Raw genomic sequence first — 26,174 nt, forward strand, 5'->3', positions numbered from 1 at the left:
TCATTTACAAGAGCGGCTTTATTGTAAGTAAAGCACAACGCTGGTTGTTATACTATGGATATCGCCATCACTGTGAAGATTCTCCCCGAAACAAGCGAGTAAACGCGTTATAAACGTAACGCTCTACACTTGCACATGGTTTTTTTCTCGATTACACACCGGGGGCAAGAATAAACTACAGTCAAACCTGTATTAAGCGGACCCCATATTAAGCGGACACAGTGCAAGTCCCATTTTCCTTTTCCCACATTCACTGTAAAAAATACCTGTATTCAACGGACACTTCTATTAAGCGGACGCGGACAGCTTAAACTTGACTTTTATGGTCATTTCTATTGTTAGAAACCTGTATCAAACGGACACTGCAAAAAGAATGCATGATTTTACTGTCCACGTTTTAGTAGATCAGTCAGTTAAGTTTGCCAACAAACTGAGCTGTCACAGAAATGCAATATTTTGTTCTTCGGTTTTGGTTTTACAGAACATTTGTTCTTGCTTGATTTAGTAAACCTTCACATGATTCGATCAATATAGATACTGTTACTGCATACTTAAATCGCTTTACCTCATATACTTGTCATTGTTTATGGAATACTGTATTTCAGAGTTCTCAAACGTTCACGAGAATGCTATTTGACCCTTTCAAGGTCTTTTAATACTGACGAATATTAATATGACCCTTTTAAGACGAATTCTGAGGGAATCTGTGTTCAACGGACACCCTGTATTAAGCGGACACTAGCACGGATCATAAGGGTGTCCGCCTAATACAGGTTTGACTGTACCACATATTGGAGATTTTCAAAACCGCCCACGGCGCTAGGATGCTTTCTAGGCGCTTTATTTGAACTAATTATTACGTATCAATATGTGTGGTTCCCGTGCAATTGCGGTACAGAAGTTCCATACAAAATATTTTACTCACTCTACGACAATTAAGAGAGAATGCGAACTGGTTAATCTGAACGTACAGCGAAGAACGTTGGTGTACTGTAATTTACACTCCACTAAATTTAAGTGAGAGCCACAGGTTTCTCAGTCCAGGACTGTAAAGTGTTTCCCTCTTTAAATAAAGTTATTATTATTAAATACAACATTCTCCGAGACATGTTTTAAAATTACAACAACTATAGGTTCCCTTATAATATTTCAGTGCAAACCATGTTAAAATAAACGGTGGGTCTTGAAGATCAACTGTTGACCTTTTAAGTACTTTACGAAATTACGGCTTCAGGACAAAACTGATCATTGAACACGAGTAATACGAGTAATTACTTCACATGGCATCAAAATGAAACTTGTGAGCATCTTGACGTTTCTCTTTTTGGTCTTCTCTCTGAAACAAAATGTTAAAAGCGTCTTAAGCTGGCTTACAGTTCTCGGGCAATGAGAGAAATTAATCTGGTGTAATCGATATCTATAAAAGGCGTTCGTATTCCAACGTGTGCAAAACCACAATTTATTACTTGGTAGTGCTTGGAAAAGAGTTAAATTACTTAATCATTTGACAGGTCGTCACATCGCCACACTGCCTACTCGTGCCTGTTACGATTGAAATGATTTATGGATTCATATTATTAGACGAAAGTGGTTTCCTTTGCTTTTTCCTCATCCTCACCTCCCACCTCCCACCACTCTAGTTCTCAGTTTCACGCTGCTGATCATTCAACTTAGGGTTAGGCACTCATCCGTGTTGAGTATCACCTATACTAGACTAACGCACCCCAACATAGCATCTACTCACCTTTTCTTTGAGATGCAACAACAAGATGATCAGACCGATGAAGACACATATGCCCAAAAGACTGGCACCTGTCAATAACACCAGCTTGCTTGGCGTTACCAACAGCTTAGCTTTCCAACTGAAACATACATGGATCATATATAAGATAATACAATGTTTTTCTACGGCGTTGGAGCGCCGTAGGATGAAAGAAAGATGGCGAGTGTTGGAGAGCTACCTCAACAACGTTTAATGACATCAGCTTTGGATGCTCCTTTCTGAGCGCCACACTTTTCTTCCAATGTTAGTTCTGATGAAATTTAGTGGTTCGTGAACATGACATCTTGGAAGTGAGTAACTCTCATCATCGTAACATTCTAAATATCCATTCATCTGGGCACGGTTGTTCGCGTAATTTTCTATTTTAGTTTTGAAACTTCTTAGTGAGGTTGAGCTATGAACCCAGAAGATTGTTTAAAAAAAAACTGTCCTCGTTCTGTGCATACGTGGGATGATATCTTGTCATCTGCTACTGGGTATCTTTAATAAACTTTCATAAGTTTCAGAATATGCTTGTTACCTTGAAGGATTATCCGGTAGATAAGGAATCACAATTACTTGGGAATTCGGTATAATAGAAGTCCACACGTGTTTTCTCTCCGGCTGCACAAATTAAACACAAAGAACGGTCGTAAGCCTACATGTAAATATGAATATGAACAATTCATGGAACATTCATATGCTCTACACATGTACAGGCATGATTAGTGCTGATTTTGATAAATCGATCAATATATAGATCTAGGCCAGCCTAAAAGCGTAGCTCCTGGGCCGGGTTGTTCAAAGCCCGATTAAGCTAACCCAGAAAAAGGTAGAATTTTGATTTGAGTTTTGTAACGTTGCGGTGAGGTTTTCTGTATATTGTTTGGCCTTCTGTTTTGAATTTTAATAATCACCCTATACACAAAACAAAACAGCAAAAAACATTTGTATAGAAGAAAGTTATAATTTGGTTAACTTTTAATCCTGGGTCAGCGTTAACCGGCTTCCGAACAATCCTGCCCTGTTTCCAACAAGTTAACCTAATATGAGCCCGCGATCTAATCGATAACCAGCACTTATTCAGCGGTCAACTTCAAAAAAACACGTGACCTCGAGGAGCTGTAAACTTGAGCCCGCAATATGGTCACGTGATACTGGTCAGCGGATACCTTGTTTTGACAGGTGTCAATTGATCATAACGTGGATGTCCATGAATATCAAGGAAGTACACGGGAAACCAAGGCTGCATGACTATCAACCTATTATTTGGAGTATGGCCGCCATGTTGGGCAATTCCGTCGTCGTCGCCGTCGTGCGTACGCGCCCACGAGCAATACCGCTAGCCATGATAACCATGAGTAAATCAACTCATGGGTTTCTTTCTCTTTCCTATATGAGTATGGGGCTGCGCTTGGCGGCCCTTTGGGCCGCCGGAGCTCCGCTAATATAGCTGTTAAGGTGGCCGAACACAGTTTTCGCGCGCGCTTTTGCTGATGCAATCCAGCGCGCGCACAAGGATGGCAAAAAACAAACATGCCGTCAATAAAGTGACCATTTTATTTACTCAACCCCCGCACTATCTGTGCTATTTTTCTAATTGAACGCAGTGAATTGATGGCTTTAGTCTTTTATTACAAAGATATGTCAGAAAAGGTAACGATGCAAAGACCCAGCAATTCTCAGCTTTTTCTTTGTTACCGAAAGAACTCAGCTAAATGCAGCGCATGCGTAGTAAGTCAAAAGTCTGCGATTGAATGAAAAATTGCACTCTCGGAAATACGCCTATTTCTCGAGAACCACTCAATAGAATTTCACGAAATTTGGCACGAAAATACTTTAGGAAATAGGTAACTGGAGTATTGAAAATACTTGAACTTTAACAAAGGAAATTCTAGATATTCCAGTTAACCGTCAACAAGGGATAATTAAATTTAGTATCACCCAACTAGTGGACTAATGCAAATCCTGCATTTTAATTGGCTACGCTACTAGAGGACTATTAGTAATAGTCTTCGAGTAGCGAAATTGGCGCAATCGAGCGTGATGCTCTCTTTTGTTTTATTCCCAAATAAATATTTCTTCAACTTGCATTTGCTAACTTTATTAGTGCCTTTTCTGTTCGGCTAGTTGGGTGATACTAAAACAATTAGACCCTTCGCCCTCAAGGGCCACGGGTCAATAGCCCATGAGGCTAAGCCGAATGGGCTATTGACCCGTAGCCCTTGCGGGCTGCGGGTCTAATTGTTAAATCTCCCTGTTAAATTATTAGCACAATGCTGTTAACTTGTGAGAATCGTTACAAGCTCGTTGCATGCAAATTATAAAGAAAATCTAATAACTAGATTTTCTACGAATAAATAAAACCGATTTTGAAGGCCTATTTATATTTATTCATGTTGCCATGGCAACGACACATACGTCAGCTTAACCATCAAAAAGCCAAAGTTTTTTTTGTTAACTTGCTTGCTGCCATTTTTGACGACGAAGGGATCAAGGGTTTTAGAGAAAAAGGTGAATGAAACACAGGTATCAAAAACTGTGTTCAGCCACCTTAATGCGGTGACCCTGCGGCTAAATAACTATTTTGCCTACAAAAAGCACACAAAACAGGCGAAAATTTTCTTCAATCGCCCCGCCTTTTATTTCAATTGCGAGAAGGGAAACCTAAAGTGATGTCTATCCTTACCGAGTCTGTCGATCTTGGAATTCCAACGGCTAACTCGTCGACAAAATTGGGCGTTCTTCCCAAGCCAAACACAGTGTAGGGACACTGAAGGGCAAAGTAAGCCGACTGGGACAGTTGTGCAGCTGTAGAACACAATCATAGATTAACAACTCCACAAAATGACATTATGCGCCATGTGATGGGCCATTGAAGCTGCTCTATTACACTAAAACGTAATTAACAATTAGATTATAGGCTTGAGATTTTTATGAAGTAATAGTTGATGAGGCCGAAGGTTGAATCAACTGTTGCCTCATAGAAAGCGAGAGCGAATATGAGAGAGCGAGTATGTAATAATCTAATTGCTTTAGTAGCATTCTAACTGAAATTAACTTCAAATAACGGTTTCCAATTATTTCTCGACGTGGTATTCATCTTCGCGCCTAAGAAAGATCGCTTGGATGAAATTGTTATTTGAAATTGCAGTCAAGGACGTCCGCGCCCATTGTTACCATGCATTCTTTTTGCCCACGAAATTCATGTCGCAACGTCACGCCACGTCATACATCAAGCACGCGCTTAAGATGAAATATAAACAAGTATAGGTTTTGGCCACCGGGTGAGCTAACTTGGCCTGTAATTTACTCTCTTGGATGTCCGGTGACCCCCATTTTTCTTTCCGCAGATCTATTCCATCCCATTTTATCCTTTTTGACAAACAACAGGAAAATATATCCGTGAGAGGTTACAAATATTCGCTTTTTCTGCTCTCGTACGCGTGTCACAAGGTTTTCTGTATGTAGACGGGCTCGGCTAGTATTTATTCTTTTTCTAGGCCTACATGTATTCTACCTCGAGGAACGACATCAGCACCAAAAGTGTATTTTATATACTTAGTTGTGTTGAATTGAGTACGTTAACCTGATCTAAATCTCACTTATGCAGCTTTTTTATGACCGACAGTTGTAATAATAATAATAATAATAATATAATAATAATAATAATAATAATAATAATAATAACAACAACAACAACATTTCTAAAGCGCCCTTTCCCAAGCTAACATTGTCCTAAAACAATGAAAACCTCTAAAAATGGATGGTCTTCAACGCGCCTTGTCTCGAAAACGAGCACGGTGACCCCCCTCTCCCCCCCCCCCCCGATTAATTTTTTTTGTTACCTTTCTTCATGTTAAGTTTTTAAAAATCTGTCCGTGGAAACATTTTGGGCACGAAAGTCCTGACATTATGTAAGGTCAACAAGCCGTGAATGGCCTTCTCTTAGTCTTCGTAAGAATTTAACTATCATTTGCATCAAACTGTTCCTCCAAAACTTTGGAAAAACGACAAAAAGGTCGCCATTTCGTAGACCACCTCCAGTCACTGCACACTAATGGATAGTGTACGATCACTCAACCAATCAGATTGCAGCATTTGCATTAATGTTTAAGTAGAATACTAATAATCACCCTTATTATAGGGCAGTAGTGGCGCCTATCAACTTACCGCTTCCATACTTTAACTTCCCGTCTGTGCTTGTGGTAGTGTACTTAATGTATGATCCCAGCTGATTTACACCATAGGGCTGAAAAAAGGAGACCAATTGTTACACATTGCACCAGTCTGCCTCGTCAGCTAGTGGCATCATTGCAGCAATGGGTTTGAAGAGAGTAATACCACTCCGCATTCATGCCGCCGGATTACAAACCTCCATAATTGTTCTTTTCTATTTTGAAAGGTGCTCGAAACCGTTTACTGAGAACATACTCTATTCAAAAGTCCTTTGAACTTCAAATAAGTGTCATGTTTTATTTCCAGCATGACCACGTCTCATGCTACCAGCTGCTGAATATTATATAGTGTTAAGATTCAAAACTACTCGACCGATCTAAATGGATGATTCTTATGTTCACCTCTGGAATTAAGCTTATTTTTCATTGCTAGAGCCTGTAAGATCGTAATAAATATGAAGATACCATTTGGCGAGATTTTCATTTTCGGGGCGACTTACGCGTGTACCAACTCAGTAATTTCTTACTGAAACACGTCCATGAAAGAAAGAATTAATCCTAGATGCAATCTTTCACACAAGCAGGTCAGTACGTCTGGCCTAATCTTTTTTGCTAGGACCAAATACGATGCCAAGCGGTGCAGAGGCGTTATGCGAATATAGTATGGTATAAGATTACAACTGAGCAAATCGAAGTAAACACAACAGAAATAAGAACATCTTAGCTGCATTTATTTAACCTAACTTTCGTCAGTCCATGCAACAAGTGGCATGTATTCATTCGAGTGTCAGAGATAATCAATCGGACAACAAGCATGAAGTTTGTCTCTATAAGAACGGGACAAGTTGCTTAGCATTGATCATTTCTGACCAGAAAGGTTTCTTGCGTCTCCACTGTAATGCATCGCGTCCCCATGACTTGATTACAACAAGGTTAATAATGTATGCCTCAAAAGGTATTAACAGTACCTACCAGGTTTTCGTTAACGCAAGACGTTAGACTCCTACCTCCTAAAACTGATTTGGAGAAAACGTTTTGTGAGCACTACATTTGTAGCCCATATGTTTGCTTATTACAACATGACACTGATCACTCTGGAGGCTCAACTACTAGTACACAACTGGATTTATTTGTAATATTTAATGGCCACCCGACTAGTTAAGAAGCTGTACATAGTTATATCAGGTACCTAGCCACCAACCTTTCTGCCAGATAAAGTCTACTATAATGTAAAGTGTACAATTTTTTTTGTTTTTGTTTTTTAAATTTTCTGTTCGTTATTCTATCGGTGTGTTTGTTCCACATTTCTCAACTTGCTTACTTTCAATTCACCTTTCACAGTGACTCAGATTACAAGAGTCTTGTAAGAACCAAACATAAATCTGCTGTCCAAAAAGATCGTAGTCATTATAAGAAAATTCTTACAAGGATACATAAATGCCTTAGATCATTTTTGCAACTTGTATGGGAATAAACATGAAAAAATCGGAAACATTGAGGTAGGCAGTAATGAAGTGTTATATATCATCCGTGCTAGATTGAACTGCCATTTTGAACGCTGTAAATAGTCTGGAAAGATCAACATTAATTGATGGTAGGTGGTGTGGTTCCTGAACGAGTCAAGGCAAACTAATGCTATTACTGAGCTACTACTGAGCTACTACTGAGCTACTACTGAGCTGCTACTGAGCTGCTACTGAGCTACTACTGAGCTGCTACTGAGCTACTACTGAGCTACTACTGAGCTACTACTGAGCTACTACTGAGCTGCTACTGAGCTACTACTGAGCTACTACTGAGCTGCTACTGAGCTACTACTGAGCTACTACTGAGCTACTACTGAGCTGCTACTGAGCTACTACTGAGCTGCTACTGAACTACTACTGAGCTACTACTGAGCTACTACTGAGCTGCTATTGAGCTACTACTGAGCTGCTACTGAGCTGCTACTGAGCTGCTACTGAGCTACTACTGAGCTGCTACTGAGCTACTACTGAGCTACTACTGAGCTACTACTGAGCTACTACTGAACTACTACTGAGCTACTACTGAGCTGCTACTGAGCTACTACTGAGCTACTGCTGAGCTGCTACTGAGCTACTACTGAGCTACTACTGAACTACTACTGAGCTACTACTGAGCTACTACTGAGCTGCTATTGAGCTGCTACTGAGCTGCTACTGAGCTACCACTGAGCTGCTACTGAGCTACCACTGAGCTACTACTGAGCTACTACTGAGCTACTACTGAGCTGCTACTGACCTACTACTGAGCTACTACTGAGCTACTACTGAGCTACTACTGAGCTGCTACTGAGCTGCTACTGAGCTGCTACTGAGCTGCTACTGAGCTACTACTGAGCTGCTACTGAGCTACTACCGAGCTACTACTGAGCTACTACTGAGCTACTACTGAACTACTACTGAACTACTACTGAGCTACTACTGAGCTGCTACTGAGCTACTACTGAGCTACTGCTGAGCTGCTACTGAGCTACTACTGAGCTACTACTGAACTACTACTGAGCTACTACTGAGCTACTACTGAGCTGCTATTGAGCTGCTACTGAGCTGCTACTGAGCTGCTACTGAGCTACCACTGAGCTGCTACTGAGCTACCACTGAGCTACTACTGAGCTACTACTGAGCTACTACTGAGCTGCTACTGAACTACTACTGAGCTGCTACTGAGCTACTACTGAGCTACTACTGAGCTACTACTGAGCTACTACTGAGTTACTACTAAGCTGCTACTTAGCTACTACTGAGCTACTACTGAGCTGCTACTGAGCTGCTACTGAGCTACTACTGAGCTACTACTGAGCTGCTACTGAGCTACTACTGAGCTACTACTGAGCTACTACTGAACTACTTCTGAACTACTACTGAGCTGCTACTGAGCTACTACTGAGCTACTGCTGAGCTGCTACTGAGCTACTACTGAACTACTACTGAACTACTACTGAGCTACTACTGAGCTACTACTGAGCTGCTACCGAGCTACTACTGAGCTACTACTGAGCTACTACTGAGCTACTGCTGAGCTGCTACTGAGCTACTACTGAACTACTACTGAACTACTACTGAGCTACTACTGAGCTGCTATTGAGCTACTACTGAGCTGCTACTGAGCTACTACTGAGCTGCTACTGAACTACTACTGAACTACTACTGAACTACTACTGAGCTACTACTGAGCTGCTACTGAGCTGCTACTGAGCTACTGCTGAGCTGCTACTGAGCTGCTACTGAGCTGCTACTGAGCTACTACTGAGCTGCTACTGAGCTACTACTGAGCTGCTACTGAGCTGCTACTGAGCTACTACTGAGCTACTACTGAGCTACTACTGAACTACTACTGAGCTACTACTGAGCTACTACTGAGCCGCTACTGAGCTACTACTGAGCTACTACTGAGCTGCTACTGAACTACTACTGAGCTGCTACTGAGCTACTACTGAGCTACTACTGAGCTACTACTGAGCTGCTACTGAGCTGCTACTGAGCTACTACTGAGCTACTACTGAGCTGCTACTGAGCTACTACTGAGCTACTACTGAGCTACTACTGAACTACTACTGAACTACTACTGAGCTGCTACTGAGCTACTACTGAGCTACTGCTGAGCTGCTACTGAGCTACTACTGAGCTGCTACTGAACTACTTCTGAACTACTACTGAGCTACTACTGAGCTACTACTGAGCTGCTACCGAGCTACTACTGAGCTACTACTGAGCTACTACTGAGCTACTGCTGAGCTGCTACTGAGCTACTACTGAACTACTACTGAACTACTACTGAGCTACTACTGAGCTGCTATTGAGCTACTACTGAGCTGCTACTGAGCTACTACTGAGCTGCTACTGAGCTACTACTGAGCTACTACTGAACTACTACTGAACTACTACTGAGCTACTACTGAGCTGCTACTGAGCTACTACTGAGCTACTGCTGAGCTGCTACTGAGCTGCTACTGAGCTACTACTGAGCTGCTACTGAGCTACTACTGAGCTGCTACTGAGCTGCTAGTGAGCTACTAGTGAGCTACTACTGAACTACTACTGAGCTACTACTGAGCTACTACTGAGCTGCTACTGAGCTACTACTGAGCTACTACTGAGCTACTACTGAACTACTACTGAACTACTACTGAGCTACTACTGAGCTGCTACTGAGCTACTACTGAGCTACTGCTGAGCTGCTACTGAGCTACTACTGAGTTACTACTGAACTACTACTGAACTACTACTGAGCTACTACTGAGCTGCTACCGAGCTACTACTGAGCTACTACTGAGCTACTACTGAGCTGCTACTGAACTACTACTGAGCTGCTAGTGAGCTACTACTGAGCTGCTACTGAGCTGCTACTGAGCTGCTACTGAGCTGCTACTGAGCTGCTACTGAACTACTACTGAGCTGCTACTGAGCTGCTACTGAGCTACTACTGAGCTACTACTGAACTACTACTGAACTACTACTGAGCTACTACTGAGCTGCTACCGAGCTACTACTGAGCTACTACTGAGCTGCTACTGAACTACTACTGAGCTGCTACTGAGCTACTACTGAGCTGCTACTGAGCTACTACTGAGCTGCTACTGAGCTACTACTGAGCTGCTACTGAGCTGCTACTGAGCTACTACTGAGCTACTACTGAGCTACTACTGAGCTGCTACTGAGCTACTACTGAGCTACTACTGAGCTGCTACTGAGCTACTACTGAGCTACTACTGAGCTGCTACTGAACTGCTACTGAGCTGCTACTGAGCTACTACTGAGCTACTACTGAACTACTACTGAACTACTACTGAGCTACTACTGAGCTGCTACCGAGCTACTACTGAGCTACTACTGAGCTGCTACTGAACTACTACTGAGCTGCTAGTGAGCTACTACTGAGCTGCTACTGAGCTACTACTGAGCTGCTACTGAGCTGCTACTGAGCTGCTACTGAGCTGCTACTGAACTACTACTGAGCTGCTACTGAGCTGCTACTGAGCTACTACTGAGCTACTACTGAACTACTACTGAACTACTACTGAGCTACTACTGAGCTGCTACCGAGCTACTACTGAGCTACTACTGAGCTGCTACTGAACTACTACTGAGCTGCTACTGAGCTACTACTGAGCTGCTACTGAGCTACTACTGAGCTGCTACTGAGCTACTACTGAGCTGCTACTGAGCTACTACTGAGCTACTACTGAGCTACTACTGAGCTGCTACTGAGCTACTACTGAGCTACTACTGAGCTGCTACTGAGCTACTACTGAGCTACTACTGAGCTGCTACTGAACTGCTACTGAGCTGCTACTGAGCTACTACTGAGCTACTACTGAGTTACTACTGAGCTGCTACTGAGCTACTACTGAGCTACTACTGAGCTACTACTGAGCTGCTACTGAGCTGCTCTGAGCTACTACTGAGCTACTACTGAACTACTACTGAGCTACTACAATTAAGGTGAATATAAGTACTAATTGAAGATATCACTACCACAGAGCTCCAGAAATAGGGTCAGGAAATGACTTCCAGGTTCAGTTATGGGATCTTATTCTAATGATCTTACCTACAATTTTCAGAAAACAGGCATCAGTATAGATATTATTGCGGATGGCATGAAGATGGTACTGTACTGACTCATCCTTCACAGACTCAGTAACACCCATATTCCCAATTTTTCCCTATACAGAACGAAAATGTGTTTAGCATTCCTTGGTGATTCTCTATTCATGGGTCTTAAAGCATGGTTGCATCCCAAGCGTGCCATGTATGTCAGAGATATGTATGGTTGCATCATTGACCTCATACGCATGGTCCCATTATTAAGAGTTAATGCATTGGGTATATGCATGGTGGAAGCGTTAGGCAAGTAGGTCATTCTGCTGATGCATGAACGCATCCTTGGCACTCCATTCATATGCATGGTGCTATTATTGACATCATATGCATGGTTGCATCACTGGCGGATTATGCATTGGTCCCATACATGGTCCCATCATTGGCACTCCATTTATAGGCCACTATGCTAATGCATGGCCCCAAGCCTGGTATGCCATTCATATGCATGGTCGCATACGCAATAATGCTTCACTCTCACGATGTCACTCTTCCCACTAGTGAGCTGCGCCAAGTAAATAGTATCCCAAACTTCCATAAACTATTTAACAAATAGATTCCATGTTCCATATATGATCTTTCATATATTCATTTGTATTCTTCACCATCTACGGGCATATTACGAACTCACAACGTGACCAGCTCCCTTTTTAAATGCAGTTTTTATTAGTTCCGTTTGTAGTTTTAGTTTTCATTATCATTTTAATGTAACAGAGTTGGCGTGATGTCCTCTGGATGTTGCCGACGAAGTAATATGTAGATTTAGATTTAATTGGCTTCATAGCTTAGGTGGTAAAGCACTACACCGTTATCGCAGAGATCATGGGGTCGAATGCCATTCAAACCTGAATTTTTTTCAGGCTTTAATTTCATGTTGCCGTGCGTCTGCTCAATTACAGATCACAGATGACGTCAAAATGTGATAAGAGTAAAAACGTGGCACACCCAGAAAAGATGAAGCAACGCGAATGTCCGATCACAGAAGCCTTTCGGAATAGCGTTCAACAATTTTTCGTCTTTATTAAATCATTGTTGACTACTTGGTAGATATTACATTTACTCCTGTAAGTACAATAATGTTTGAACATTCTCAATGGAATAAGTTAATCAGGTTAGATGCAATTTAAAAATAGAAAAACACGTTTCGATTATTACGGGAACACAAAACGCATTCCAACAGAGGTGGCACAAAATACTCCAGTCATTTTATTCCCTGATCTCTCCTTTGAACTTTTGTTTAAACAAGCAATTTAATGGAATGATATTTAGGTTCTCCTTTTCATTTGAACAGTTTTAATTAAGTATTTCATGGCCCAATATATTATTTTCGCTTCTCTTCCCTTCTCTTTCGTTTTTATTGCATATTTACTTTTGTCAGTTGTTAGAATAATGTATTAGTAGCAGTAGTAGTATTGTATCTGTTAGTTGTATCATTTTTAGTTTTGTCCTTATTAGTGATATTGTTGTTATTTAGAATTAGATCGTGTTAAAAAAGTTGTTATATTGTTAGTATTGTAAGCAATAATGATTGTTATTGTAATTTGTACGTAATGCTTGTGATATAAGGAAGTTTAGTTTTGTGAAATTGAAAATAAAGTGTAGTATTGCAAAAAAAGAAACAAAAAGAGAAACCTGGCACACAAGCCGCTAGGCGACTGTGTCACTGATGCTCTTAGCACATATTGACGTCATCTGTGATCTATTACTGAACAGAGACACGGCAACATGGAATCTCTGTTTTATGTAATAGAGAGACAAAAAATGTTATTGACGTCATCTGCACGTCTGTCCTCCAATAGATAAAGATTATAAGTAAGAGCCAATCAAAATGCGAAAACAATTTGACGTATTATATAAACCATTATATATGTTGTTTAAGTAAAACACGTACTTACATTTTCGTACAGATCAAAAAACGTCGCTAATACAGCTGGCTCTAAATTTGGCAACTCCTAAAACAAGGAAAGCAAGGGAAAACTGATACAACTTTTTATTCAACATCTCAGTCATTGATTAAAAACTCAGTTTAATAGATTCGGTGTTTATTCAAGGCCTTTTATATTAAATAACGATACGTTTCATCAACTTTGTCAATCTCATTTTCTGTCTTCAATACTTCAAGATCACGGAATTAAATAAATAAATTGACAAAATCAACAAAACAAGAAAAGATAAACTAATTTATTAACTTATTGACGTAGTCAGGAGGAATTTAGTATTTGGAGGAATCCAGAGTGTGCTACGCCTTTCTTTGGTTATCAGAAATAGATTTGTCTGCTTGCTTCCTCAAGGTGTGGAGTGATTAGTATTCCTTTGATTTACAGAGAATCAGTCACATTTTTTAAAGAGCAGGGACGACGCAGTTGTAAGAGTGCTCACCTCCCACCAATGTGACCCGGGTTCAATTCTGGCCTGTTGCCATATGTGGGTTGCGTTTGTTGTTGGTTCTTGCATTACTCCAAGGTATTCTTTGGTATTCTGTTTTCCTCCCTCCACAAAAACCAACACTCCAAATTCCAATTTGCAAGGGTAGAGGAACCGCATGAAAACCAGACATAGTGGACCGCCAATTAAATGGAACCCAGTTTTGTAAGTCAAGATTAAGAAAGTATGGCAAAATCTGGGTGTTGTCAACAATAAATGATTCATTAAAAAACACAGATCACAAGGAACATTCACCTGCCACTGAACATCAAAGGTGCGCCTATTGAAACAGGGCTCATCCATACTTGGGCATGGAATGTTCTCCAATAAGGCTGCAACTCTCTTGAAATGTTTGTCTCTAACAAAAAATCACAATTTACTCTTAACATGAAAAACAATGTATAACATGGAAAAGGTTGTTGTTATTCATCGTGGTAGATGCAATAATAAAGTGTATTATCGTTTGTCTCACGATGTAGTCACTTGAGATGTTGATCGCGACGTTTCGACTGTTTACTGCTAGTCTTCTTCAGGCGATAAGGTCGACTGATTGCACGGTATCATTTATATCACAAAGGTCGGCTGTGATTGGTGCATTTCGATCCTCCTATTCGATCCTCCTCCTGCATTCGCGCCGTCTTTAAGTCCGACACGACACTCCGGTCACACTTAGTGCGACCAAAGGACACCATCAACCCGGTTAAACAAGATGGTGTCGTCTACAGGATTCCCTGTGAGTGCGGCAAAGTCTACATCGGGGAAACAGGGAGATCTATGCAGGAGAGGATCAAAGAACACGACAGGGATATACGACTCGCCCGAACCCAGACCTCCGCCGTTTCTGAACACACCCACGAGACTGGCCACTATCCTATCTGGGATGAGGTCAAGTTTATAGATCGAGATCCTCACTGGTACACACGTAGGGTCAAGGACGCTATTCACATAAGACTTCACCCTAATAACATCAACAGGGATAGTGGAATTGAAATTCCTGAAGCATGGATACCCACGATCAAGAAACACAACAACAGGAGAACGGTACAACAGCGGACCACTGAGGGGACAGCTACTCGCCGGAACAATGGAACAATAGGAGGATCGAAATGCACCAATCACAGCCGACCTTTGTGATATAAATGATACCGTGCAATCAGTCGACCTTATCGCCTGAAGAAGACTAGCAGTAAGCAGTCGAAACGTCGCGATCTACATCTCAAGTGACTACATCGTGAGACAAACGATAATACACTTTATTAATGTATAACATACCCTTGTGATACTTTTACAGCACGATGAACAAATGAACAACCTGGATGTAGAGACTGATTATGATAGACAATCGTGGACAAAAGTCCTTGGGACACTTAATATGTAATGTAACGAATTATCTGTGTTTTAAAACTGAAGTTTGAAAAAAAAGCTAACATATCCCTTAAAAACGCATTGCTGTCCCCCCTCCCCACCCAACACAATGTTGAAAATCAGGTTAAATTGTAGGTACTAGTTTTCAACATTGTATGGGGGTTGGGGGGCGAGGTTAGCAGATGAAGTTACATTCCCGCCTGGTGTGTGGGAAAAAGCGCCAAAAGTGCACATTTGTCCCAACACTTTTGTCCATGATAGAAGGTGAACATGTAGACCACAATGAACAATGAACAATGAATTTGAACATGTAGACCACAATGAACACACCTTAATTCACTAGTAGAATTACCTGTAATATATTTTGTTATTTGCTGAATTTTATTGGCATTACTTTTGCCCATTAAAGTAGTCAAGAAGCTTCCATCACAATTAAATTACTGATTCCAAATGGATGAAACATAGTTTTCGCTCAATATTCAAGGATGTTTTAAGCGCTGTGCAAACTATGTAATGACATTGTATACTGCACATGAAACCCATATTAAAAATAACGCACACTGAAAAATAAAAAAAATTGCACAGAAATCAAATGCATTTTCGTGTGATTTTTAATTGACCACAGAATTAAAATTATTGTTAATGTGAATCTCACCCTGGATCCCTGACATTCAACACTACAATCGCATCACTGAAAGTGTCCATGTTGTAGTCACCTGTTCAATAAGAAAGAAATATCTTTTTTTTTTCAATTACGAATACGATAAGTTTGACGTATTTTCTTTGTAAAAGCATTGTCTTCCAGCTCTGCAGGGCGGGAGCGTTAGTGTTCAGTCAAGTTCAGTAACAAACCTGTTCTGATGGTCATTAGTGGAAACAAGGATGAAGTCTGATTTGATGGTGAAATAAACTGCCACGTGGTAGGCTTCTTATCATTGGATAACATCTTAGTCCACTGGAATAAATAGTTAAAGGTTGATGAATAATGTTGCTATTTACAAATAAATTACATGTATACCTGTAGAGAGGGAAAAGTTCAAGGACAAAATAAACGTTCCTTCTGAACACTCACACTGTAGACTGAGATACAGTAAAAACCCGCATGTAAGAACCTATAGTTTTTGAAGTCTGGCAAAAGAGGTTCTTGTATTTTGGGGTAGGTATTGGCAATTTAGGTTAGGTACGTTCTTAGGGTTAGGGTTAGGGTGAAAGAGATGTATGTATACTAGTTGTTGATTACCAGAAATATAAATAAACATGGGTTTGGTGCCTTAATATACAGTATATATTCACAACTGTATTATATTACTATTATGATAAGCCTAACACAACCGGTTTCAGAATGTATATGTAGTGTTGTCTCTATAACAAGAGTTCATAATTCAACTATTTATCCAGATATAAGAACCTGCTTGACCTTGCTTGGCTAAGCAGGTTCCCTGGTTCTTACATTTTTGGGTATTAGAATTTTGCAACAGTATATGTACACTGAGTAGAACTGTTAAAAAGCTTTGTGCGCTCGCACTTAAATTGCTTAAAAAATTGCTTAAACTGCCAAGCTACACAGGCTATGTAGTATATATTAATTAAATGAACATGTACCTGACCACTAGAGTACACATAAATGTGACTTTCTTCACAGTAGTCAGTGGTACATACTGGTAACAGGAGGTCAATATTTCCATCTCCATCTGAAAAACATACGTTACAATTAGGTGGCTTTCACTGGGGTGTCATGAAAGCTAAGACCCTCTAAAACTATGACCTAAGACCCAAGACCTCATCTCAGTTTTCACGCTATGAAAACTAAGATCCCCAATGTAAACCGATGAAAACCGTCAAATTATGGGCTATGTGACATTTTAATACCATGTCAAGGTTTGCTCATGTGGGGACTAACAGCTGCTTGACAAAACAAAATACTAAGGATATCTTTGCAAATCTTGAATTAATGTTTTCCAGCTGCTTCAAATAATGCTTGAGTGAAACAATCGGCAAAGCGTTTTTGCTGAGAAATTTTCAAGGTCTTCGTGACACCCATTTTAATTGACATGTAGAACGTCTCTTTGCTAGACCGAACTCAGTAACAATTGATGAAAGAATATGGAAATCAAAGTTGTATTGTAACTGGATAGGAATACAACTTAAATATTGTTTAAGAAAAATTACCACCAATGGGAAGTCTCCATCCCTGGACGTCCTGTTCACAAAAACTTAAAAAACCTAGCCTCTAAACCTAAAAAATAACAAGCGTATCCTTTGGTTTAGATTTGTCTTATTTGGTTTATAAATTTCCAAACCAGTTTAACTTTTTTCAGTGCTTCATATGCATCATCTTAATTGGAATCAAAAGAATATAAAAATGTCAAACCAAAGATAAGTTTACACCACAACAAATACAAATGTTTTATACTAAATAATTATTTATTAAATTGTCTTTACATGTAGGCTCAAAATAAAGGCCTAAAAGCAATTTAATAAATATTTAGGACAAAACATCAAATACATTTACATCTATGATTTTTCACTGACAGTCTGATTTAACCTGAAAAATTATACATCATTAAAAACATTTGATATTTTGCAAACATCTTTACAAGTTTTTCGGAGTTTAAACGTTAAAATTCAGCTGTCTTTCAGGAGATACTACTAATAAGGGCCGATTTACATGGTACGACTTAGTCGCATGCGACAACCTTACGACAGGCCTATGACATGACTTAGGGTCATTTACACGTGCACAACATTTTCACTTACAAAATTAAATAGGCAAAAGTTTGCACCTGGATTTTCGGAGCAAAAGTTCTAACAAACAGTAAAAGAGAAATGTTTCAGCTGCCCTGCCCTTTAAAACAACTTTCTAAAGAGATGTTTTTCGCTTTAATCCGTTTAGTACTTTTCGAGAAACGTCTTCATGTGAATCGGTCAACAACAAGTTCGTCTGCCATTTTGACGCAAGAAAACTTCACCTCGTCTCCTACTCAGTAGAAATTTGTCACAAATATGTCATTTTCCATCGATATTGGCTACGATTGTCGCAGCGTTTCAAAACATGTTGTAAAATCCTATGACATTTTCTTTGACGTACACAACAGTCGTGAGCAAGTTGTAGGTTTGATTTACACGAAACAATGTCGTACGCCTGCCGTAAGCTTGTCGCATGCGACAAAGTCGTACCGTGTAAATCGGCCATAAGGCATACACTCAATAATACTTGCCAATGTCAGCAAATGTTGACTGGCCAACATGTTTTATTTTCTTTGTTATTTTTGGAGGCCTAATCATTTCTGATTCAGATGGCTGCACAAGAATGCCCTCCTACAAACAAATTAGTACCTCTGTTTATGCTCGTCAAACAGGATCAAAACGTCGAAGAGTGATATTTATGTACCAAGTTGCCATATTTATGTCCAAATTACATTATATATATCCAAAATGCAATATATATGTCCAAAACTGCGATATGTGTATCCAAATCCGGCGACCTGTTTTCGTTTTATATATAACAGTCAAATGAGTTTACATATTTCAATACAGTTTCGATATAAATATTTCACGGACTTTTCTCGATATATATTTCATGCGGTCAGTATTTCATGTAAGTCTACATGACCTGTCCCGCATCTTGCGAGCATGACGTCGAGGCCGACATGTGAGTGGACGACTTTGCAAAACAGCAATATGGCGGCGGAAGAGGGGCGAATTCAGCGGATTGTTCGAGAGATCGTTAGCTCGGAAATCGGCGAACCAAACCTACCCACAAATGTACAGATTTATCAAAGCAACAGAGAGGCACCCGTTAATACTGGTGGTGGTTTTCAAAACGTGAATGAAGAGCTGCGATGCAGGTTTCAGATTCCGAGACGTTTTCCCGCCAACGGGGACCGTGAATGTGCTCTCTCCCCGCTGCTCGCTCCTAACGCAGAAAGGCAAGCTCCTCAGCAGCAAATTGCTTCCAGTTTCAATCCATCATTCAATTATGGTGGAAGAATGAACCGGCGAAGACCACGTCGCCAGGGAACTCTTCCTTACTCACATGGAGGCTCGAGGCGTACATCATGTACCGGGACAGGTCCTGTGGACTTAAATGAAGTCCACCGCCATATTGCTGTTTTGCAAAGTCGTCCACTCACATGTCGGCCTCGACGTCATGCTCGCAAGATGCGGGACAGGTCATGTAGACTTACATGAAATACTGACCGCATGAAATATATATCGAGAAAAGTCCGTGAAATATTTATATCGAAACTGTATTGAAATATGTAAAATCATTTGACTGTTATATACAAAACGAAAACAGGTCGCCGAATTTGGATATACATATCGCAGTTTTGGACATATATATTGCACTTTGGATATATATAATGTAATTTGGACATAAATATGGCAACTCGGTACATAAATATCACTCTTCGACATTTTGATCCTGTTTGACAAGCATATCTGTTATAACTAGTAATTAGAGCTGCACTATATTCAATATATCACAGAAGCAACAACATAATAAAGGGGAAAATCTCTTTCAAGCAATTAAATAGATCACAGGAATATCTATCAGATGTATCATTCTTTGGATATTTTCCTTGATTCTTCAAAATTATTCAATAACAACCTTTGGGCAATACTTCTCTGTATAAAGGGTCTTAAAAAAATTCAAAAGTGACAAGAGATGTTTGAATGACCTTCCTTCAATTCTTAATATAACAAGAAATTTTTCAACATGCTGGAAGAATTCTCGACATTTTTATTATTAGTGAACAGATCTCAGTGCACACTTACTTTATTTATCCAGACTTCACCGTTATTGTCCTCATTCGTAACATATAGATCTGAAACATGCCGAATCGATTTTAATTATTTTTTTCTGTAGATCTATCTAATTAAATGTACACAGCAAATTGCATCATACTGGTATACACAATAAAAAACAATAAAGCAGAAAATTCAGGAAACATTGAGTACATTGTACCTGCAGTGAAATCTCCACTAAGATCTAAGAATGCATTTGAGTGTGGTACTTTTACAGAAGGTAACTTGCTGCTGGAATTGGTCTGTGCCTGTCATCAAAGCTTCTATTTGATCTGTACAATTATATGCAAAAAAAATAAACATTTTCAAATTTTTCAAAAGAGAAACCAACTGATCACAGGGAAGCAAACTGTAGCAAGAGTTAAGCTAAAACTATTTGGATGTTTACATGCAGGTTATCAAAAAAAAATGCTTTTTTGCAAGCAAACTAACAGCAAAATAATATTTCCCTGCTATTTAGTGATGACAATTTTAATGTGTTTAAAAGTGTTACTTCCTAGTCATGATACATTCTTAGTACCCTTTTGAAATCCAGTATGACCAGAGTGAGGAACTTTCATCTGTACCAAAAAGGTCAGGTAAAAGGTCACCATTGGCACTAAAAGAACAAACAAACAAACAAACAAACAAACAAACAAACATAGAAAAACTATATAATACTTTTCCATCGTGACATCATCAGCATTTGATAAATAGATTACTATTATTAGGTATTGTAAGATTGATAATTTATCAAATCAAATCAGATCAAATCCAAATTGCATGAGGATCTTGCAAAGCTGCAGAGACACTGACAGTCTGATGGATCCCAAAACCTTTAGAAAATGGAAGTTGGGATATTTCACTGCAGTGGGTTGTGACTGACAGAGCAGGCCAGTAATACTGTTTCATTACCTTGAGGCAACAAATCGGATCGGATTTACGGTATTTCTTTATGGTATTTCTTTCTTGGTGGTTTGCTGGTTTTCTTGTGAGTGACTCAGCTGAATGCAGGGTACAATGATAATAATTTTTTCTCCTATGGACATACATGTAAGGAGTGTATTTATAAACAGCCTTTATTCATAAGAAGCTCATCATATTTTGCTGCCCCCCTTCAAACTCAGTATTATTGTTATTATTATTATTATTATTATTATTATATTACTATTATTAAATTATTATTATCACTATTGTTATTACGTCAAGAATGCGGATTTTTTCGTCAAAACTGCAGAGGGAGCGACCTATTAGTTCCTTTCTTTTTTTGGACGAAACTCTGATTTTTAATACTGGTTTTATTCATTTTAGATTTTAGCTTTGTTTTCTTCAACAATGATGGAAGTGAGTTTAATTGGAGCATGTACTTTTTTTAGCTTTTAGGTCGTATTTACTCAAAAATTATTTCTGCAGTGCAAACTTGTGGAATTGTTAATGAACAGGGTGTATCAAATTCCTTTTCTTCAATTGTTGTATCATTATGTTTAATTATTTTATTGGATGAACAGTAGAATTTTGGCAGGGTGACTCTCAGCTCTCAGCTCTCATTTCGTAGCACATTGTTTTGTTCTGTGAATATTCTGCATTGACATATTTTATTTTTTAAAAATTCTTCATTATTACTATTATAATTTATTATTATTCTATAAAGGTACATGTTCTGGGTTTTCTCTAACATTTTGAGGTAGAGGCCATTCACTTGTGTAGCACACTGTTCAAAGTGCTCACAAGCGATGTTGTTCCATACATTGCTTTAAAAGAAGTAGTGCACTGAATGGCTTGTTTGTCTGAGTCACACTGGGGGTTACATTTTTGTGATGTCATTTGTGTGCGAGGCTATTTAGAACATAATACATTCCAAATGATTTCATCTGACTATTGCAGAACTTACTCCAGGACTAAGGGCTGGTCTTTCATTGCCAAGCTTACAGCACCATTGTTATCTACAGGTGTAAGACCAAACATTTAACACAATGATGATGATAAGATTATCAACAAGACTATTAAACACAAAGGTGTGCAATACAAGGAAGTCTTCCCTGGGAAGACCAAGGCTCATTTGTCAGTCACTATTGATGTGCCCGGGTCAAATTCAAAATCGCAAGTGCTTTGAATATGCAAAGTATACATATAGTTGAGGAAAAAGGAAGTCAAAGAAGAGGGACTGCTACCTTAGAGTGCAGAGAAACTGAAGGAAATGGAAACAAAGAAAAAGAATCAAGAAACTAATTTCGAAGTCTGTAATTTTGTTGGTTTATCTCATAATGTCAATTGAGTTCAGCCACTTCATAACCTATATCAGCATTGATCAGTGTGGCCACTCATAAAATATAACCCCTTGTTTCATCATAACCAACCTTTAACAGAGTTAAGTTATCTGGGATGTAACCAGGTTTCTAAAAAATAAACTCAGTTAACTCCCTTAGAGCAGCGGCAGCACTGATCTAAACAAGTAATTTAGGATGGATTGAATCACAGTGTTTGTGTAGTGTTGGTTTCAGTTCTTTGATAAAAAATGTTTTGAAAATAAGACAGTCAAATTTGTTCTGACACTTTCTAAAGCCGAAAGAACTTTCTATTCCTGTAAATTTTTTTAAAATTTGTACATAATCACATTTTATAAATATTTTACCATGTATGTAGGCTTAATTATTTTATTTTAATTATTTTTAATATTGTTACGATTGTACTATTTCTTTCTTTTTCTAAAATTTTAATTTTTGAGGGCCATTAGGCTATCAGTTTTAATACTGTCAAATGTTAATCTCATAAAATAAAGTCTTACCTACCTACCTACCTACCTACATGTACCTTAAAACTTTGTGCAATGTCATCTGCCTTCCTATTATTTTGCTCTCTAAGATGGTTTCTGACTGCCGATCCTTCATGTTCTTCAATTTGTTGGCATACATGTAGGTGGGGAGATTCAACCTACATGTACTGCAGCTAGAATATCAATAAGAGCAATTATTATCACTTCATCAAGCATTGTGGCACATTTTGCAGGCTAAAATGGTGAATCTGGTGGGCTAAAGTGTATTTTAGCCTGCTGACAGTTTGGTAATTATACAATTATTTTCACCACTTACAAATAAGCTAAACTGAACTTTCCTTTTGTGTCTGTTACCATTCTTGAAAACCCACATGCCAAGATTTTGTAATTTCTAGTTAGCTTCGCTTGATGTATTGCATATTTTCATTGAGGGAAAACAAATAAAGGAATTCAACTTGTAAATGCTTGCATGATTGTTCGGACTGTTTTGTTGTCATTTCTTCAATATTTTTTCAGTTTCTCAATACCCTCCTAAGTGATAATAATATCAGTAGAGTTTATGTTCTTGGGCATAAATATGTTTTGGCCATCGAGCCCTTCAAAGACCTCATTTTAGCCCTTGCCTAGCAGCTCGGGTTTAAATGAGTCTAAGCTAGGACCAAAACAACTATTTATGCCCTGTGACAACTGAACATATTAAACTCTTTTGTTTTATTATACCATGCTCTTCATGCATACACGTAATTTCTTCGGGCATTATCATTTTTATTTTATTTTAGTTTTAAAAATAGCTCAGATATTTGTCGTTTGATATTATCTGTTTCTCGAGGCTCACAGTTTTCCAAGAGCAAACTACTCGCTTCTCAGAACAGATAATGTCCGCAGACAAATATCTGTACATATTTTCGCGCCGAATGGAGGCTATCATTTGTATATCCTGTGATGTTCTTGTTCCAAGAGTACGATAGAATCCACCGTAGGAAAAAGATGGCCGCTGTACATTTTACCACAATGCCCTGCGAGCCTACCACAGCCTATAAGGCACAAAGAAAGCCAACTTCTTTTACAGTATTTGTCTCTGTTCCAAGGACATTAAGTAGCCTAGGTTTGAAGATTTTATAACATTTCTGTACGTTTTTATGAACGTTGTTAAGGTTTTCGTGCGTTAAGAACTATGGATAAATGTGCCAGTCGCCATCTTTTTTCTTACAGAGGATTGGATAAACATAGCTTTAGTCAACAAGATCTAAGTTTTATTCCAACATGGCTAACTGGTATTGGTACCAGTGCACATGTCTACACTTATATGAAATACCGCTGATCATTACATATCCAACATGTGCTTGTGGAATAATTGTTAAGTCCCTCGTGAAGAGCTTGTTTCATATTTTAGAAGCACTCTATATACCCTCAGCAAAAATAAAATGGAAATCCTTTTGATCAAAAAGTAGCCAAGGGGCTCGAATAGCAAATATATCAGTGAGAGTAACATGATTGAAAAACGTTACTCTGGAGATTCCCAGGAGATGGTGTGGCCAGAGTGTAAACAATGTTCCGCTAAAGCTGACTTGTGCGAGTGTTTGTTTACAACCGCTTTTTGATGTTCTTTGAGCCGGGTGGAAAATTTTTGTTTCGTTTCCCCGATGTAGCTTTTGTCACAACCTTGACAGGGAATTGAATAAATTGCACCACGAGTCTGATCTTTCGGGACTGGGTCTTTTGGTTTGGGAAATAAATTGCTGATGGTATGGTGTGCCGATTTGCATAGTATAAGAATGTGCCTTTTTACAAATTCCTTGTCACTTTCCCCTGATGAAGGCTGAAGTTTTAGCCGAAACGTTGGGACTTTTACAGATAAACGTTTTTACCAACATTTTCACATTTGTTTTAAACCAGAGTAACGTTTTTCAATCATGAATCAACCACCTGGTTATAGGACCATTTTTAATATCAGAGTAATGGTATTAGTATGTTGTTATTTGTATGCCAACCAGAGAACTAGTGGCTGGTGGAGCAAAGAGTTCTCTTAATTAATTTTTTTGTACATCTAAGCCTAAACAACTAAAGCAATTTTTGTAAACTGATAGCTTAAGACTTGCAAATTAAGATAGAAACTAGCTACAGTTACTCGAGTCTCACGCTTAAAGCGATCATCAGACTGATGATCGCTTTAAGCGTGAAACTTGAGTAACTGTTGCTTTATTTGAATCTTAATTTGTATTTCGCCCTGTATGTATTTGTATCGAGCACTAGCTCCTACCACTGTGTGAAACCACTTCTATTTTTCTTTGTTTAGCTTAAGAAATAATTTTTGTAGGAGTTTAATTTTACGCACAATGTATATCAGTACAGAAACAAATATTACCGATAAACCATTAACACTTGTTCTTTCTTTTTCTTCAAAACTACAAACCTCTCTGTGTTAAACAAAAATATATACCAGTAAGCTTACCGCCATCGGTCACGATGAAAAGATCAGTTTGTTTATCACCATTGAAATCACCAAACGCCGCTAAATATCCATCAACCACTGAAATACCCACGCTCTCTGTTACATCACTGAAGGAGGAACACACCTGCCTCCAAAAGAGAACTAAAAGACCAAAACAAAGATGAATTCGCATCTCATCGTTTGTGGATCTTCTTCATAGCGGTTGAAAATAAAATCAAGATGTCAGTGACTGCTCCCGCAAAAAAGTACCCAGCGGTCTTTTTGAAAACAGTGGTTTGGGAGTGTAGGATTACACGTGACGTCTTCTACATGTCACTTCTCCACGGTTCACCTACTCCACGGAAATATGGTTGGCCATTCGTTTTAAAATTACGACAGGGTATACGCGGGTTTTTCTGCCGCGTATACCTGTTTACATACGTTACGTATGGGCTTTAAGCCCACATATACGACCATTTAGATCGCGTATATACGCATTTTTAAATGGCCACATATTTGCGTAAATTCAAGCGCGGGGATATGCGGAATAAATGCCCAAATATACGCGTCCTACAAGGACCCATATATACGCGTGCTAAAATGCGCGTATATCGGGGTCTCGTAAATTACGTTGTATATGCCAGCACGAAATGTGCCTTTTAACAGAATGACTGTTCGTGTATGATAGCAATGAAAATTACTTTAACTAGAAATCGTCAATATGGCGGCAGTGGTGAAATGCCTTGTCTTAGTCTAACTGCTATTCAATATTTGTTACTGCAGCTCTCCCGTGAATGAACTTCTAGAAACAGTTATGCGTCTTTTGAATGAC

At 39.1% G+C, this 26,174-nt stretch overlaps 1 pseudogene across 1 annotated transcript; it reads right to left on the reverse strand.

Annotated features, from left to right (window-relative positions):
• LOC110047433 (T-cell immunomodulatory protein-like) lies at positions 1-25,631 on the reverse strand (annotated as a pseudogene). Its single transcript, XR_016210041.1, has 18 exons — positions 25,364-25,631; positions 22,030-22,081; positions 20,680-20,757; positions 20,320-20,431; positions 20,130-20,179; positions 18,569-18,668; positions 16,953-17,041; positions 16,203-16,305; positions 16,006-16,066; positions 14,241-14,343; positions 13,457-13,513; positions 11,512-11,626; positions 6,913-6,956; positions 5,936-6,014; positions 4,452-4,573; positions 2,304-2,386; positions 1,745-1,862; positions 1-1,336 (listed from the first exon to the last, which is right to left on the reverse strand). The product of XR_016210041.1 is annotated as a T-cell immunomodulatory protein-like (transcript).
• Between the last annotated feature and the right edge of the window lie 543 nt (positions 25,632-26,174).

Source organism: Orbicella faveolata, unplaced genomic scaffold, assembly GCF_042242905.1.
Source record: "Orbicella faveolata isolate gen_17 unplaced genomic scaffold, um_ofav_v1 contig_3, whole genome shotgun sequence".
NCBI lineage: Eukaryota > Metazoa > Cnidaria > Anthozoa > Scleractinia > Merulinidae > Orbicella > Orbicella faveolata.